The 17692-nt window shown below is 27.4% G+C and overlaps 1 pseudogene; it reads left to right on the top strand.

Moving 5' to 3' along the window:
- Window positions 1-267: 267 nt before the first annotated feature.
- On the top strand, window positions 268-15311 carry LOC111291591 (putative disease resistance protein At4g27220; annotated as a pseudogene).
- The last annotated feature ends 2381 nt before the right edge of the window (window positions 15312-17692 follow it).

Raw genomic sequence — 17692 nt, forward strand, 5'->3', positions numbered from 1 at the left:
TAATTTCAAAATATAAAAAAGTAAGAGTTTTAGATATAAAAAAATATATAATTTTAAGATATAAAAAAATATGAACAAAGAAATTAAGATGGAAGAAATAAAAGTTTATCATAATAAATTATGAGATGCCGGTCTTAAAAGTTTTAAATTTCTAAATCCAAATAAAACCCAAACGAAGCCTAAACATTAGATTTCTGAACCAAAACGAAGCCTAAATCTAGATTTTTGAACCCAAACAAAGCCCAAAGTCTCACTTTTTGAAACGGCGCCGTAACGACTTTTCTTTCCCTTCGCAGTTAAAAGGAAGAAAAGAATCCTCACTTGTATCTATCAATAAAGCCATGCCTCGTAAGAGAGCTCAAATGAGCTTGCCGTGGCGGATACAACAGCCCTGCAAAACCCGCATCTTCGCCGTTTCTCTCTCATTTTCTCTCAAACCAAACAAAAAAAATAAAAGCGAAATCTCTCTTAAAAACCCTTTTTTTTCAATTATACTCTATTCGACGACTCTCAATTTTGTCTGCAGCAATCAGGTCAAACTTCTTTCTCTTCGATATTGCTTTCCTTCACGTCTCATTCATATACTGCTTATACACTGAAATCTGGTAAATTACGTTATCATTTATTGATTTTCATTTGATTTTTTGCATTTAAAATTATTGATTTTTTATTTTTTGCTTCTGATTTTGAAAAAAGAGTAGGGATTGAATATCGTTGATGTTGGGCGCTTTAAGGAGAAAAGTTGCTAGCGGAGACTCATCATCTTTGGTTAGAGCTTTTAGTGTTTTAATTGTACCGTATTTAGCTAAAGCATAGGATTTTATTAATTTTTTTTTCATTATTTTTGTGATTTTTTAGGTATTAGGGAAGTCATTGCTGGCGATTCGACGGGGTGTTTCAGCATCTAGAGTTTCTTCTAATGCTGGAAAAGAGGTAAATAATTCAGTTGAAAATGAATTTGATTTGGTAATCATGAGCTTAGTTCAATTTCTTTGAATATCAATGGATCTTGATGCTATTAAATCTATAACTGATGTCGAAGATGGTTGATTTATTTAGGCCTTGCCATAGTAAAATATTGATATAAAGTAAAAGAAGTGCAATATCATATGGTAAAATATTATCTTTTTTTTTTTTTCAAAAATAATTCAAACTTAATTCTTTGATTTGAAGTTAAGAACTGTTAAAGCACACGTGACCTGCATGTGCGGTTAATTTGTTGCAAAATTCGTATAATCATTCATACCTCTAGTATAATTTCCATAGTTGTTTCTGCATTTTCATTTTTTTCAGTCTGACCCCAAAATTGCAATTCGGAGAATTTGTTTCCTATATTAAAATACTGTTCCAACAAAAAGTGCTAGAAAAAAAATTGTTGTTCTTGGTTTATGCATATTTGAGAGTCGTGTTGTCACACAAGTACACAATTCTCACTCCCTAAAACTAAAAAAAAAAAAATTTAAAAAATAAATTCTTTAAGTAAAACATTAATGTTTAATTTTACACTCGATTTATAATTATTTGTAACATGAAAATTTAACTAATAAACAAGGTCTATCATATTCTTTCTGGTGAAAAAAAAAATTCAACTTATTATTTGTGATCAACAATAATTTTTGAAGAAAAAGATGGAAAAATGCTGAAGTAATGTATTTTAAAGTTTTCAATCGATACCAACATGACAAGTAAACACTTTTAGAAAAGGCTAGCTAGTTCACTTGATAACTTTGTAGTTTCCATTAAAGTTTGTTAAAGTAAAAGGGTCTGGTAATGAATTAAGATGCTTTTCAAGGACCTTCTTTCATTGTTTTTCTTTTTTTAATTGTTCGACGGGTTAATTCTCATCGGCCAACGTTTCATACTTCTTCCATCACCATCGGTATTTATTATATACACATAACTCATTATCTCCATTATATATAAAATGTTTTTAACATAAATGAAACAAATTATAAGTACATAATATAATTTGAGGGGATTCAATTGAAGTATACATGTCTATTGGCTGAGCTAATTAACTAAACAAGTCCTCTTATTGGCTGATACTTTTCGCCGTAGTTTCAATTGAATTGGGAGATTTGAAGCAGAGTTTTAAATTTTGTGGTCGGTTGAAGATTTCCTATGCATTTACATCCTAGTGATATCCATCCCTCTTGCCATTGCACTTTTATTTAGTGGTTAAATAATTTAGTAAAAGAAAAAAATGTTTGGGCCCTTCTCTTGCTGTCTTTCACAAGGGTTTGAATGAGAAAATTGGTAATAATAATAGTAGGAAAATTAATAGGTTTTTAATGTTATTTACTCTGATGTTGATTTCAATTTTCAAAATTAATTTATTTATATTTTTTCACGAACTTTTGAGATTATATTTTGAAAAATTATTTGATAAATTAATAATAAAATTTTTTAATCTTACAAGTGAAATTAAAATGATAATATATATCTTATTTTTTTAAAATTAATTTTTTAAATATATAAAAGATGTGTTATCATTTTAATTGCGTTTATAAAATTAAAAAAATTTTCGTTAATATATTTAATAAAAATTTTTATAATTTTTTATACAACTCTTTGAACAAATTTTTTTATTTTTTTAATTAATGAAACAACCATCCATAAATGTTAAATTATGAAATTTGACTCTTTATTTTAATTAAAATAAGTAAGTGAGAAAATTATTGCTGAAAAATAATTTAAAAAAAAAAGTAAAGGGACCAAAAATTCAAAGGTGAATGTCATATCTCACTAACAAAAGCTGTGAAGAACAAGCTGGGAATCGTGATAACGATCAGATTTCCTCGAAAGAAAGATAACAAAGAAAAAAAAAAATAAAGGTGTGAACTTCAATGTATTTCACCCAAGACAAGGAAATGATGTTACTTTGGACCCTTGTCAAGTTCTCTTCTACTAAAGGTTTGAATAATAATAATAATAATAATAATAATAATAATAATAATAATAAAAGACTCTAAAGAAATTAAAGAAGTCTTTAATGCAACTTTCTTAAGTAGTTTCAATTAGTTACAAAGATTTCAAGTAAAACTTTTCTACATTTGTGGATTGTTGATTTTTTTTTTTTTTTCATTAGAAGAAAAGTTGACTTGTATTTCATCAGTTTTCTTTAAACACGAAAGAAAATTGAAATTAACAGAAATTTATCACTTACATTAATAGAATATTTTTAAAATATTTTTATTTTATTATTTTTATTTAAAAATCAATAAATTAAAATACAATGACAATAATTTAATATTAAATCGTAATATAATGACAAATTAAAGAAGTTACGCCTCCCAATAAAAGGAAAAGATGTTTAGGCCCTTTACAAATTGTCTTCTGCTAAGGATTAGAATAAGAAAAATAGTAATTATAATAATAATAATAATAAAAAAAGACTCCAAAAGAAATTAAAGAAGTCTTTGATGAAACTTCCTCTGTAGTTTCAATTGGTCACAGAAGTCTTTGATGGTTCAATTTTTTTATTCAATTGAAGTAAAGTTGTTGGATCCTGGAACTTCATATTTCCTTTTTATATTTATCTTTTTTCTTCTGTGTTGCTGCCTTACCTGACTCTTACAACTTTCTCCTCAAACAATTTCCATTGAAGCAATCAAGCATCGTCTTCTATCATTATCTCCACATCTTCCAGCTAGCTAAACTACCAAATCCTTTGTTTGATTTCTGCCTTATTGCTCTTCTTTTTATAACTCAACAAAAAAATTTTGGTTCTCTTTTTAATTTCCTTGATTTTCTACTTTACTTTTATAACTAAAAGAAGCTTTTTTTTTTTTGTTTTTTTTTGCTTTTATTTATTTCTAATTTTCTATTCTTTTAACAGGGAAAAAGAAAAAAAAATGGTTCTTGATTTTCCTTTACAGATCCATACAGCTTTTGAAGATCCATCTCAAGTAAGAGGTATGTTTCAATAAACCATTTTTATATAAATTTTTTTCTCCATAATTTTTGCTATGCTCAACTTCATTTTTCGTTTGCTTCGATTAGTCTTCGATTTTTCACTCTTACTTGTTTACGAATTTACTTAAAATAAATAATAATAATAAAATATTTATTTTAAAAAATTTAAAATAATTGGTTTCTCTTAAAATAGCTAAAATGTGTTATTAAATAAAAAGTATGATTCGATATAAATTAATAAAATATTAACATAAAAATAATTTCAAGGAAAATATAAAAGAATTGATATTTTAAAATGAAAGAATCAAAAAATATTGACGTAAATATGTGAGATCTAGAAATAATAAAATTTGTTAGAAATATTGTAACATTTTAAAAAATAAGTTATGAAAATTTTAAAAGTAATAAAACATAAGAATAAGGCTTTGCTCGATACAGAAGATGAAGAGGGATAAGGATAAAACTTTTTAATCTAATAGTTAAACTACAAAATAAAAAAGTGGTTATAAATTTTAATTATTGGATTAATAAATTTTTTATTCCTGATCTTTTCCATCTTTAATTTTAACCAAGCAAAGTTTAAGTGTTGGAAGATATTATTTTATATAAATAACTACATTAATAATGTAAAATTTAAATTAATTATTTTTCTAATTAATAGATATATAACATCAATGGCTAAATAAATACTTTCAAGGCTAAAAAGATAACATTAAAAGTTAACATTTTAAAATATATTTTAAAAATTATTAACGTAAATAATTGAGAAGAATAATAAAATTCATATAAATTTGTTTAAAATAAGTTAGAAGTGACGTAATACCTTAAGATAGAATTATAAAAATTTTAAATATAATGAAAGGTAAGAATAAATGTAAAAAGATATTTTTTTAACATAAATGATTGAGTTGTTACATAAAATTTAAATTAATTATTATTCATGTAAATATTTTTAGGCCAATGACTAAAAAAATACTTAAAAGTAAAAAAAGACAGTGTTAAAAAATTAATTTTTGAAAATAAAAATATTAAAAAAATTATTAATGTAAACATGTGTGAGAAATTATAAAATTAGTATAATTTGTTGTAAAATGGGTTAAAAGTGTTATAACATGAAAAGACAAAATTATAAAAATTTTAACATAAATAATTTAGAAAAGAATAAGTATAAGAAGATATTATTTTAGCATAAATAATAAAGAATAAGTATAAAAATTTAAATTAATTATTGTTTTTGTAAATATTTTAGGCCATGACTAAAAAATATTTTAAAGACTAAAAGAATAAAAGACAATGTTAAAAATTCATTTTTGAAAATAAATAATCTTCAAAAAAAATTATTAACACAAACATGTGAGAGAAAAAATAAAATGCATATCATTTGTAGTAAAATGAGTTAAAATCATTGTAACACCTTAATAAAGAATTATGAAAATTTTAAGTATAATGAAACTTAAAAGTAAACATAAGAAAATATTATTTTGACATAAATAATTCAATTGACATCGTAAAATTTAAATTAATCATTTGTCCTATAAATATTTGTAGGTCATGGTTAAAAAACATTTTAAAAGCTAAAAAAGATTCTGAAAAATGTAAGAATAAATGTTAAAAATATTATTTTAACATAAATAATTAAATTGACAATGTAAAATTTAAATTAATTATTTTTAAAAAAAATTTTAAGGCCAATGGCTAAAAATACTTTAAAGGCTAAAAAGTTAATGTTAAAAAATTAATATTAAAAAATTCAAAAAAAATAAAAATAACGTAATTAGAAGTGTCATAACATCATAATAAACATTTATAAAAATTTTAAATGTAATAAAAATTAAGAATAAACGTAAATATTTGAGAATAATAATAAAATTCATATCAATTAAGGTAAAAGGATTTATAAATATTTCCTTCAAAAAATTAATAGTGCAAATAAGTGAGAAGAATAATAAAATTCATATCAAGTATAAAATGATTTAGAAGTATCATAACAATATAAAAAAAAAGGTTATGAAAATTTTAAACATGATAGAAGATAAGAATAAACATAAACATGTAAGAGTAATAAAATTTATATCAATTGATGTAAAATATATTAGAAATGTTGTAATGGATTAAGAAAGAGCTATAAAAATTCTAAACGTAATGGAATATAAGAGTCGACGTTAGATAATATTATTTTAATATAAATAATTAAGTTGAAAATGTAAATTTTAAATTAATTATTTTCCTATAAAGATTTTAAGGTGGCTAAAAAATAGTTTAAAGTCTAAAAAAGAAAATTTTAACAATTAATATTTGAAAATAAAAATAATCTTCTTTAAACAAGTTAATAACATAAACAGATGAAAGAGATAATAAAATTAATATCATTTGCTATAAAATAAGTTAAAAATATCATAACACGTTAGGAATGAGTTATAAAAATTTTAAATATAACGAAAGATAAAAATAAAGTAGACAACATAAAATTTAAATTAATTATTTCTCTGTAAATAGATAAGATAAATGGCTAAAAAATACTTTTAAGGATAAAAAATGTAAAAAGATTGATATTTTAAAACTAAAAAATATCATAAAAAGTATTAACTTAAACAAGTAAGAGGAATAATAAAGACGTTAACTTAAATAATGTTGTTGTATCTTTTTGGCTTTCTTTGCTTTCTACTTTCTTTTTCATTTTTAATGATAAAAAAGTATTGTCACTATATTAAAATGGCATATTAGCAGTAGTTTTGTAGCGGTCTTTCACTTACAAACGTCATTAGCTTTCGTATTTTTATAAAACTTCAAGCGTTAATTATCCAAACGTCATTAAATATTCAAATAGAGGCGTTTATATATATAAACGCTATTAAAGACAAAAATTAATGGTGTTTATTAACTAAAATACCTTGAATAATCCTATCTGCTAAAATTGGAATGATTATTGAAGGCATTTCAGGAAAAAAAAATGCTTTGAATAATCTACTCATAAAAAATAAAAGTGATTATCGAAGGCGTTTTCTACCAAAAACACCTTCAATAATTCTTAAAAAAAAAATTGTAGAGGATTATTGAAGGCGTTTTTTGTCAAAAATGCCTTCAGTAAATCTCTTTGTCAATAAATTTGTGAAAAATGGAGTAGCATTGATGGTTAGAGTATACGGTTGTTAATTATAAGGTCATAGGTTTGATCTCTTCTTTCAGCATTTTTTGAAATTTTCAAGGGATTATTAAAGGCATTTATGGTCAGAATGCCTTCAATAATCTTTCAAAAAACCTAAAAAAATGTTGAAAGAAGAGATCAAACCTACACCCTTATGATTAGCAATCATATGCTCTAACCGACAGCATTACTCTATTTTTGATAAATTTATTAACAAGAAATTTTATTGAAGGCATTTTTGACAAAAAATGCCTTTAATAATCCTTTACAATTTTTTAATGAAATTATTGAAGATGTTTCTAGTAGAAAACACCGTCAACAATCGCCTTTATTTTCTATGAGCAGGTTATTCAAAGCATTTTTGTCTAAAACGCCTTTAATAATCCCTTACAAAAAATTGAAAGGGATTACTAAAAACATTTTTTTACAGAAAATACCTTCAATAATCCTCTCTAAAAAAATTATAAAGGATTATTGAAGGCGTTTTTGACCAAAAAATACCATCAATAATTCCCTCAAAAAAATTAGAAAAGATTATTGAAGACGTTTTTTAGTAAAAAATACCTTCAATAATCTTCTCATATAAAATGAAGGAGATTATTGAAAGTGTTTTTTTACAGAAAACGCCTTTAATAATCTCCTTTAAAAAATTAGAGGGGATTATTGAAAGCAGTTTTGGTCAAAAAACACCTTTAATAATCCCCTCAAAAAAATTTAAGGGGGATTATTGAAGGCATTTTTTTTTTCAAAAAATGCCTTCAATAATCCTATTTGCAAATAGTGACATTTTTTTAAAGTATACACTGCTATCGTGATGAAATAGTGTGGCTAAATTTTTTTTTCAAAATTGAAACCCCCCCTCTTTCTCCTCTATAATTTCTTTTCTTTCCCCAACTTTTTTCTTGGAAGAGAATGGTGAGAAATAAAATTCAAATCAAGAAGATTGACAACGTAGCAACAAAGCAGGTGACTTTCTTAAAAAAGATATAAGGACTTTTTAAGAAAGCTCATGAGCTTTTCACTCTTTACGATGCTGAGATAGCTCTTCTAGTCTTTTCAGCCGCTGGAAAGCTCTTTAAGTACTCAGCACAAGGTTGCTCTCACTTATCTCATATCTATATGTGAATGCTTTGCCTTGATTCTTGCTTTATCTCTACTGGTTTAATATAGAAATCTTTACTTGCTGTTTGATTTAATGTGTTAAATGTGCTTGGGTGAGTGTGAGAGGAAGTGAGAAACGTAACTATTTTGAAAGAAGATCTTTCGAATCAAGAGAACTATATAAAAGTATAAATTCATGATAATGCACTTGAATCTTGTATTCTATTACAAAAAGAACTTTTAATAATTTGTCAAAAGCTTAGGGGTTTGAGGTGGGAGGCCATGGTTTCACATGAATGTCTGTATGATATCTATTGATGCTTGTTCATACTTTTTTGAACCTTGTTTAAGCCATATTTTATGACTAATCAACTATTTTATAAGAAGTTTATGCTTTTCATATATCTTTGCTGGTGCAACTTAGAGCACAACATTGATATTTTACCTTTCATTTTTCTTGTCAGAACTTGATCTGCTGTCATTTTCAATTTTCTTAATTGAATCTTGTTACAATTTTAGGTTTCCTACATTCTTTTTGAATGTTCTTTAAGGTTTTCATAATGAAATTTACAAATTCTCATGATTTCCTTTTCAAATTCTGTAAAACTCACAATGAACTCAAATCTGGTTTCAAAATTACGCACTTGACCTATCTTCAATCTTTTGATCAAAACTAACTGAATTCTAGGTTGATTTACTTCAATTTTTTTTTCCTAGATTTGTAGTTCATAAGGCTATAATCCAGTAAAAATTCAGCCTCAAATTCCATTTGTACAAGTACAGTTAATTTTTCAAAGTTAAGGGTGAATCCAGAAGGCAGAAACAATCCATGCATAAAAACTTGATGAATGATGATCCTCTCTCCTTCTAGGTGTTCAATTTGATTCTCTCTTATTTTACATTTTTAGTTTTACATGTTTACTTGTTATTTTTTAATTTATTGCATTTATTTTCATGAATTCATTTGGTGTTGGGATAGATTTAATTGTTAACGCTCTGTTTTTCTCTGTTTTCAGTATCACTTGAGTTGCAAGTTCATTAAGCTGGTTTTTCTCAATTTTTCTGCCATTTTCTTGTTGAATTTTGTAGCAAACTTGATTGATGAATTGTTTCTTAGCTCATTTCAAGTTCATTTTCATTATGAGCTTCTAGACCTAATTTTTTCTTTCATCAACTCAGTGAGTTTCGGTTGAATTTCACTTTATATTTTAGTTGTTTCTAGTTAATTCTTGTATTTTCTTGCCCTTTTTGTTCTTCAAATCAATTTTCCTTTTGGTTCCTTAATTGATCTTTTCATTTCCAATTTTATGATCAGTTGTTTTAGCATCAATTAGGTGTAGATCAATGAGATCTTGTATATCTTCCTTGATTTTATCTTGCATTACAAATTTTATGTTACTTTTTATAACTTACCCAGTGACATTTTTCAATCAGGATGGAACATGAAGTTGTGGAGAAGATAAATAAAAAGTATTGTGATGCAATTCTAACAACACATTTTGAGGTTCTTGGAGAAATGTTCTCTTTAACAATGGAAGCCAAGATGAGGAATAGGCATTGTAGGTTCCACTCAAAGCAAGTGTGACTCATAGAGTCCGTTGATGGGCAAGAGGAAAACAAATGCAAAGTAGAATGTTATTACATATATTAAACTTTATGTTACATGCATATTGGAACAAATTCTGTATTTAGATATTTAAATATTTATAATATTCAGTTTATGAATTTAAATTCATTTTTATTTCTTTTAACAATTTTTATTTAATTACAATAATAAATATTAAAATAAAATTTAAAAAAGTAAAATTTTCGATTTAGCGGTGTTTGTATTTAAAAATATCATTAAATACTGAATTTAGTGACGTTTGTATCAAAAAACACAGTTAAATTTAGTGACATTTTTAAACACAAACATCGCTAAATTTAGCGGCTTTTTTTTATGCAAATGCCACTAAATTCATAATTTAGCAGCGTTTTAAAATACAAACATCATTAAATTTAGCGGTATTTTTTTAAAACATCTTTATTTTTCGCAACATGTGAATAAGTGGCACTCTGCGTGACATTTTTCACAAATACCGCAAACCTTATAGTGGCATTAATAAATGCTGTTAAAGAGTAAAAAAAACATCACTAAAACCCAAAACCCCTTAAGTGTTTATTATTTTGTTTCATACTATATCTATTTTGATTTGCTTTTAGCTCCAAAGAAAGAAAAAAATAATTTCATGTTCTTATAATTTTATTGTTGTTGATTTTTTTACCCTTTCTTTTTAAATTTCTATTTAGGCTGGTCCTTAATTTTCCCTTCCTAATGATCTCTGGAGTTGGTGATGTAAAACGTCCACATACCTTAATTTAGAAAATCCATTCCCAGTTAGGTAAGTTTAAATAATATATTTTTTTATTTTTCATAATTTTTTATTTGCTCCAAAGTTCTTTACTTGTTTCTTTCCCTACTATATTTAAATAAAAACTGCATTGATACTACGTCTTTACCCTAAAACATTATGATACATTCTTAATATATATGCGCATGAACACTGAAGAATTTCTACTATCTGCAGAATTTTCAATTTCCAAGTTGATCCATCAACAATTGTTTCCATTTGTGACTGTAATCCATTAGAGCAAGTCTTAGATTTTCTCAACTAAAAAGAAAAGGGTGGGATTGAGGTAACTCTTCTCTTTCCATTTCTCCATTTCTTTTACTTATATTTTTTCCTATCAGACAAAATAGCTAAAAGAGTAAATGGAGGAAGAGTTGAGATAGGAAATTTTGTATTTGTGTGAAAAATCTATTTACAACTATCAATTATCGAATAATTATAATGTTATAAAGAATAGAAAATCTTATTATAAGATTTTAATTTTGATAAATTAGTGTAAGATGTGGAGTTTTACAGTACATCAGCTAAGATAATTTTAAAACTATTTCTTTCATACTTAAGGATAAATCAACGGAGGAAATAAACAAGATTTTGAATCATTAAATCTTTCAACGCGTAGGGCATAATTCGATAGAATCTAATCCCATGAAAAGCAACCAAAAAAATAATAATAATAAAGTAAGAGAGAAAGTAATTGTTGAAAAATAATTGAAAGAAGACAAAAATAAAGGGGCCAATAATTCGGAAGTGCATCAAAGATGCCATGTCCCACTAGCATCAATGGATCATTTTTCTTCAAAAATCGTACGAGCACCGAACAAAAAAAAAAAAAGTAAAGGTGTGAATCAAAGAAGCAAAAATTGTATGGCTGTATAATTTTTTGGTTTCTTTGATTTCTATTTTTTATCTTATTTCATGCAATATCTATTCTGATTTGCTTTTAACTCCAAAAAAAAAAAAAAACTTCAATGTTCTTATAAGCTTATTGTTACTAATCTTTATTTCCTTTTTCTTTTAATTTCTATTAAGGTTGGTCCTTAATTCTTCTTTCCTAATGATCTCCGGAGTTGATGTAAAAAGCTCTCACAGCTTAATTTAGAAGGTCTATCCCCAATTTGGTAATGTTTAAATAAGTATTTTTATTTCCATAATTTTTTGTATGCTCAAAAGTTGCTTACTTGTTTGTTTCCCTACCTTATTTAAATAAAAAAAACTGCATTTATAAGGAAAAAAAATGAAATAAATGGTTATATTTAAAAATTGAGAAAATATTAGATAGATTAATGATCAAAATATATACTGCCTTTACTCTTAACACAGGTAACATGTATTCTTAATATATTCATGAACACTGAGTAATTTCTTCCATTTGCGGAATTTTCAATTTCAAAGTTGATCCATCAACAATTTGTTCTCTTCTACATCAAAATTGTCTCCCAAAGTAATTAAGTTACTTTGCCAACATTCACAATTGCTTTTGTCTCTCTAGCTGTTTATATGTTTACTAAACATTAAAGTTGTTTTTCAATCTCAGATCATCAAAGAATGGCTCCTGAATTTGCTGCCTCTGCTGCTGCCAATGCTGTAGGAAACCTCACAACAGAATATGCATCACCTTATGTTAGTTACCTTTTCCGATTTGGGAAAATTGTTGAAGAATTCAAGTATCGGAGAAATGAACTTGAATTGAATAGTGATCGGGTCAAAAATGATGTCGAAGAGGCATTAAGGCAAAATGAGTTAATTGAGAAGGATGTCCAAGACTGTCGAAAAAGTGCAGAGAAAGAACTGAAAGAAACCCAGAGTTTGGAAGCTGAAATAGAACGTAAGAAGTGTTTCAATTGGTGTCCAAGTTGGGGTTAGCGGTACTGCTTAAGTAAGAAAGTGGCAAAGAAAACGATCTCTATCAATAAACTTCTTGAGAGTGGTAACTTTCCACGGGTGGGCTACCGTGCTCCGCTTCAGGGGATAGAATTCTTCCCATCTGAGGATTTCGTGCCTTCTAAATCTTCAAATTCAACTTTGAATGACATCATCAAGGCTCTAAAGACTAAAGGTGTGAACATGATTGGATTGTATGGAATGCCAGGGGCGGGCAAAACAACTTTGGCAAAAGAAGTTGGGAAGCATGCTAAAGAACAAAAGCTCTTTGACAATGTTGTGATGGTTACAATGTCCCACACTCCAAACATCAGCAATATTCAAGATAAAATTGCTGCCAAAGTAGGTTTAAAATTTCAAGAAAGTATGGAAGATGTAAGAGCAGAAGAGTTATGGGGAAGATTGAAAGCCGCGGACAAGATCCTCATAATTATTGATGATGTTTGGAGTGATTTTAAATTGCAAACTATAGGTATTCCATTCGGTGTTGAACACAAGGGTTGCAAAATTCTTCTAACTACACGTAGTGAACAAGTCTGTAATGGAATGAAGTGTCAAGAGAAATTTCATCTCGACGTCTTATCCGATGATGAAGCATGGGCTTTATTCAAAGTTAATGCTAGTCTAAAAGATGTTTCTTCGACATTAAATGATGTAGCCAAGGAGGTTGCTTCTGAATGTAAGGGTTTGCCTCTTGCAATTGTAGCCATCGCAAAAGCTCTAAATGGTGCAGATCTAAATGAGTGGATAGCAGCAAATCAGCGACTCAAGGACTCAAGACATTTATACAATGAAGATGCTTGTGGAGGTTTGTACAACCGCCTCAAGCTTAGTTATGATTATTTGAAGGGAGACAATATTCGATCATGTTTCTTGTTGTGTTCCCTTTTTCCAGAAGACTTTCGTATTGGTTTTGAGTGGTTGATTATGTTCGGAATTGGTTATGGATTATTTTCCGATGCTATTCAATTCAAGACTACCGGACAGAAATTTGTGACGCACTAAGAAAACTCCAAAAGTCTGGTTTGTTATTGAAAGTTGATGATCGTGTACATGCTTAAGATAATGAAATCTATGTAAACATGCATGACGTGGTTCGTTACTTTGCTCATTGGACAACATTGAAAGAGAAAAATATTTTCATGGTAAAAGAGGGGTCGACAGAATGGCGTACGTGTGAAAGTTGTGGATGTTATACAGCAATCTCCTTTTGGAACAGCAACATAAACAATTTTCCTGACAAACTGAAATTTTCAAAATTGAAAATTTTGATTTTTACAGGAAAGAATTTCCTGAGAATTTCGAGTGCAGTTGTTAAAGGAATGAAGACCTTCGAGTTTTATATCTAAAAAATGTCATTTTCTCGCTGGAAGTACTTAAATTCATAACGGATCTTCGAACTCTGTGCTTTGTAAATTGCAAGCTCGAGAACATCCCATCTTTGAGAAATATGGAAAACCTCGAGATTCTTGCAGTTTCTGATACTAATATTTCTGAGTTGCCTGAAGAATTAGCGGCATTGCAAGGACTAAAATCACTACATTTTTCTTACTTTGAAAGCAAATGCATCAATTTTCCCCCTAACTTGCTGTCAAGGTAATAGTAGATGTCAAATTTTTTTAATCATATTACTCAAAATTATGCAATTAGTTTTATGTTATTTATTTTTCTTTTATTTTCTTTATTAAGTAATTTGATTTTAGACTATGGGAAACATATCTACCATATATTTTTTGTCACTCCCATGATTATGAAGCATTCGAAGCTGTAGTCCTTTCCATTTTTAAAAAATGCTAGTATATAACATGATTGTCACATGAATTACAAAATAGTAAAAAATGCTCAAACCTTTTTTATAAGAAAAGATGTTGAAGAATCATGCTATATTTGCTGAGATAATTAAAATTAATTTATGTTTACTTTTATTTTTATGATTCACTTGAAGTGTTGATAATAGTTTTTCCTATTTGTGTGTAACAAACAGGTTGACATCACTCCAAGAGCTACACGTTACATGTGAAAACAATGTTAACTTATCGGAGCTGAATTCATTGTCTCGTTTGACTGGGCTGTCACTGAAAGTTTCTACTGCTCAATGTTTTCTAGAAAAATTTGTGTTCCCTAAACTACAAAGCTACATTATAGCTGCAAATGAAGATCTTCAATTTATGCAGGGGCTAAAATTGAGAACCTTGAACATCGGACGTTTCTCATCTTCATTAAGTGCACTCATGGAGTTGTTTTGCAATGTGGAAAAGTTGAAACTGGAGGATGTCAAGGGACACAAAAATATTGTCCCAAACGTAGATCCCAAGGGCCTAAATGGATTAACTTCTCTTGAGTTTGGAGATTGCGATGATATGGAATGCTTGATGGAAACAGCAGGAGAGAAAGGACCAACCACTGCATTCTCTAATTTGGAGAAATTAAGAATGGAGGAAATGACTTGTTTGAAAGAGTTGTGTCATGGTCCGCCTTCGATTTGGTTCTTACAAAGGTTAAAAGATGTGACCATTGTAGGTTGCAAGCGGTTGAGAGTGGAATTTGAAATGGATGGGCTTCTTGAAAAGGAAGAAATTAGTCAGATGCCGCTACTCTCAAATTTAACAAGCTTGTATCTATGCTTTTTACTAGAATTGGAGAGTATATGGAAATTACAATCAACCCATCAATATCACGCAAGCCTCCAAAGTCTAAAGGTTGTAAACATTTTGGGGTGCGGTGAATTGAAAGCCATCTTCCCACCTTGCCTTGCTCAAAGTTTGTTGCATCTACAAAAGCTCTCTATACATGACTGTACTGGATTAGAGCAAATCATTGATTTCCCCCAAGAAATGGGTGAGCTTGAGGTACCTGTTCTCTCTCCATTTCTCCTTTAATGAATAATGAGAAATTACTAAACTTTATATATTGATCATATAATTAACTTCTGTTGAAGTTTAAAAGAAATTAAGTTTAATTAAATTATATTAGTAACTAAACTAAATTTATACTTATTGCATTGTTTGCAAGTTGAGAAAAGCTAACACTATATACCCGTTTTTCTCTTTATTATCACATTTTATAAAATCTTTGCATTTTTTTCTTTTTTTTTTATTCTTTATGTAAAAATATATTATTCAATAACTACTATTATTGCCTTTGTGTAATGTTTTGTCTATATTTATTTGCTTTTTCAATCAAATAATTCATGCCAGGTGCGGCTACTTTCTAATTTAACTTCTTTGGAGTTATACAAATTACTAGAATTGAAGTGGATATGGAAAGGCCCCACCCATCTTGTTAACCTCCAAAGTCTTTAAGACTATAAAAATATGGAAGTGTACGAAACTGGCATATCTCTTTCTGACTCCCCTTGCTCAAAGTTTGGTGCATTTGGAAGTACTCGAAATAAGCCATTGCGACTCTTTGGAACATGTAATCTTTGGAGAAGCAAATAATGAGGATCAAATAGTTTTAAACATGGATGGCTATCCTCTCTGCTGGCCTAAGTTGAGAACTCTCAAGATAATTAATTGCGGAAGACTGAAATATGTGTTTCCAATCACTTTGGCTCAAGGACTTCCTTATTTGGAATCTGTTGAGATAACTGATTGTTCTCAACTAAAGCAGGTCTTCAATGTGACAAAGGGTAAGGGTGGACGTCCACCACAAGACATTGTGCTACAGAGATTGCAAATTTTAAGGCTTAAAAATTTAGAGAAACTGAGTAGTTTTTGTCTAGAAAATTTTGTCATGTCATTATCTTTGAAGGCGTTCGAAGTTTGTAATTGTCCCCAATTAACAGAGTTCAAGACGTTGCAAGCCCATTTAAAGGTACTTCTCTTATACTATATTTTTGTTTTAATTTTGTTTATTTTGGTAATAATTAATTGAATTATTTATCTTATAACACAAACGTCAAAATTCAGTACATTCACATCTACATGTAAAAGTATTATATATAATTAGCTTCTGTTGATGTTTAAAAGAAAAAAGTTTAATTCAATGTATATTTATTACATGGCTTGCAGGTTGAGAAAACTAACATTGTATCTTTTTTCTCTTTATTAACACACATTATAAAATTGTTGTATTTTTTCTCTTTTTTTATTCTTTATATAATAAAATATTATTCAATAACAACTATTAATGCTCTTAAAACGTACGACTTGATAAAGGGTAAAAAGGAAAAAACAAAAAATAAAAAAAGGAAACAGGAAGGAGAAAGAGAAAGAAAAAAAAAGTAGGAAGAGAAAGAACCAGAAGGAAAAAAAGAAAAGAAAAGAAAAAAAAGGGAAAATGAAATTATTTAAAAAGTTTTATACTTTTATAATCTATTAATATTAAAATTAAATTAATAAAATTAATTATATTTATTATTTTTTCCTATATAATTTTAATCTTGTTTATAAATTTATTTTGTTTTACTTTTACACACACCATTAATTACATTATAATTGTATGCAATTTATATTTGTATAAAATATTTATGGATAAAAAATATATTTTATTGTTGTGTCTTACCGTACCCATGTCCTTTATTTTTATAATTGTTGTGTTGTCATGCCCATGTCATGTCTTTAACTGTATTATTTGTCACTATTTATGCTTTCTACGTACTAGTTATACTCAAAATTTTGTTACTAATTATTTATTTTTTTATCAAAAAAGTAAGGGTCAATCTTTAAATAGTCAAAATTAATAATTTTTTTATGATAATGTTGATATGGATATAAAAAATATATCATTTTATTAAATTGTAAAAGACATTTATATTAATGAATATTCATAAACTATTAAATCTTATAAAGTTGAACAAAAAATAAACCATTAAAACATCAAATAATAATATTTTATTGTTATATATATTTGATTGAACAATGGAGCATATATAATTATTTATTTGTTCATAACCATTTGCTTTTTATTAGTTCTTATTTTTTACAAACTTCAACATATATATTTGCTTTTTATTAAAGCATAAGTCAAATATGCATGTATAAAAAAAAAAATCAAATGTCCGAATTGAGAAGTTAATCAAAATGCAATGCATGAATGCAATCAAAATTATTCATTGTAGTAAAAAGGTTCTCGAAATCTCTTGCTTTTTGGTTTCTTTTATCAGAATTGCCACATGACCAATCTATTCTTAACATCTGACCATTGTATTCTTTCTTAACAATATTTTTCTTCTTCAAAAGCCCATAACATCAATGTCTTGTCATGCTTTTTTCATCCTTTTTCATCTGCCTTTGTTAACTTTTTTAAAAAAGTAATA

The sequence above is a fragment of the Durio zibethinus genome, chromosome 4 (assembly GCF_047325235.1).
Source record: "Durio zibethinus cultivar Kanyao isolate XHJ-2024 chromosome 4, ASM4732523v1, whole genome shotgun sequence".
Taxonomy (NCBI): domain Eukaryota; kingdom Viridiplantae; phylum Streptophyta; class Magnoliopsida; order Malvales; family Malvaceae; genus Durio; species Durio zibethinus.